Here is a 2,276-nt window from a genome sequence, read left to right on the forward strand (position 1 = left end):
AGCCACCACCTGCAGTTGGATGCACCCTGTGCTCTTCATGGCATCCGGGTGGACCCGTTCCACGTCTAGAATGACTCCACCCGGTATGCACCCAGAGTTAACATTGACTTTCTTCCCAATCTTGACAGCCGTGTCCCTAAGGGGCCACATAATGCGCCTAACGTTGGAGCTCCCTTTGATAACAAATTGACTAATTAATTAAATTGATAAATTAATTAACTCTTCCCCTCCTGGGAAATCTCACAGTCCTTCCCTACCACCCCCACTCTCCCTTACCCTCATCCAGCTGGAAAATGGCAGGAAAAGTATCAGTCTGTGCTGGAGAGGAACGCTCTCACGAAAGGAAAATCAATTACATAGCAAAGGATATACTGTTTATTTATAAATTTCAGTAAGTAATTGGATCTCTCTTGCTCGTCATTCTTTACTGTACTGGAAGATGAGGGTCTTGTAATATATATCAAAAAGAAGTAACTATATCGATCGCTTTTTCTTCCTGTCGTGCAAGGATAACCACCAAGAAATGGACGTCAACACAACTCACCACACGTAATTACAGAGTTAAAAATCTCTCAATCCTATCTTCGCATCGACTGCAGGGACTGCTGGGACACTGCACGCGTACGCGCCGACTGCTTCACCGGGCTGCACCATGCACTGGTGTCCGAGAGGTGGCACTACACCCATTCGGGCCACACGTCAGCTACGGCACCACCGGCTTGTAGTTCCAACAGCCTTTTAAGTTGTTTGGTTCATATTTTGCTTAGAGTGGTTATTGTTCCCATGGCTGTTTTTAGACGCCTGTGTCTGAAGAGGTGGTGCTGTTTGTATCCCCCGTCTTCGCCCAATATTTTTCATCATTGTACCATTGGTCGGACGGAAGGGAATTGGTTAAATTGTTGGTCGGTCCGCGGGCCGTCCCTAGTTTGAGTTGCCATCCGATTATTTCAGCTCTTGGCTGCATGTCTCACCTCACCTTACGTCTGAGCTACCTTCTATTTATAATTGATTTTGATTTCTAAGCCAGGTCTTCTGTCGTTCTTGTATTGGACCTTCAGCCCAGAAAGCATCTCAACTTTTCTTTAACTAGGCCTTCAGCCATATTGTCTAATTGTGATCTTTTAAAGCAATATGTAAATAAGTGGTTCTTAGAAAATAAAGTTGACTGTTTGATTGTGCAACTCACAGTAACTGTTTACGGCCCCATCCTCAATCGAAACCTTATCCTGTGTGCTCTCTGAGTACTTACCAACCAGGTTTCACACCCAGCCCTCCTCCCTCCCATCACCATCCTCCGCTCACCTCACCACTCATACAGACCTGGCGTTGGTAGTTAGAACATCCCTTTGTTCTCACATTTCCACTGCTATAGGAACCTGTAGCAGATGGAACAAAGACATTCAAGAAGAAGTATGTAGTGTCTGTTGCGTGACACACTGACCCCACTTTGTCTTGAACAAAGTAGTGGATACCTGGTAAAACCCAAGCTGTGGTCATCTTAGAAATAATTGTCAATATCAGTTAAATTCTCCAAGAGCAGTACAACTAAGAGTTTATTTTATTTTATTTTGACAGCAACTAATTTCGGCATTCCCCCATGTCATATTCAGGCCCTGTATGCATCTCTCAAAATGCCAAAACTGGTTGACATTAAAATAAGATAAAATATCGTCTTAGTTGCACAACTGTCAGAGAATTTATTGATATTGACAATTACTTAACCAACTAATGTCCCCTATGCACCTCGTCTTCAGGCCACAAGTGGCCCATCGGGACCGTCCGACCGCCGTGTCATCCTCAGCAGAGGATGTGGATAGGAGGGGCGTGTGGTCAGCACACAGCTCTCCCAGTCATTATGATGGTTTTCTGTGACCGGAGCCGCTGCTACTCGGTCGAGTAGCTCCTCAATTGGCATCACGAGGCTGAGTGCACCCCGAAAAATGGCAACAGCGCATGGCTGCCTGGATGGTCACCCATCCAAGTGCCGGCCACGCCCGACAGCCCTTAACTTCGGTGATCTGACGGGAACCGGTGTATCCACTGCGGCAAGGCCGTTGCCCCAATTTCCTCTATGGATCAACAGAAATCCTGGAAATATTCCCTCACTATCAGATTGATTGACTATTTAATTACATTCATACCCTTTATGTGGAGCCAGTTTCTACTTGCATCCAATTGGTGGACACTAGCACTGGTACATTTGGTGGGATTTGATCCTGCAACTGCCTAGTTTCCCAACCCTACTCTTCCCCCTTCTCGATTCTACTTGCATCCAA

At 45.9% G+C, this 2,276-nt stretch overlaps 1 pseudogene; it reads right to left on the bottom strand.

Moving 5' to 3' along the window:
* Window positions 1-1,941: 1,941 nt before the first annotated feature.
* LOC126337140 (5S ribosomal RNA) lies at window positions 1,942-2,059 on the bottom strand (annotated as a pseudogene).
* Window positions 2,060-2,276: the final 217 nt, after the last annotated feature.

This window comes from Schistocerca gregaria, chromosome 2, assembly GCF_023897955.1.
Source record: "Schistocerca gregaria isolate iqSchGreg1 chromosome 2, iqSchGreg1.2, whole genome shotgun sequence".
Classification (NCBI taxonomy): domain Eukaryota; kingdom Metazoa; phylum Arthropoda; class Insecta; order Orthoptera; family Acrididae; genus Schistocerca; species Schistocerca gregaria.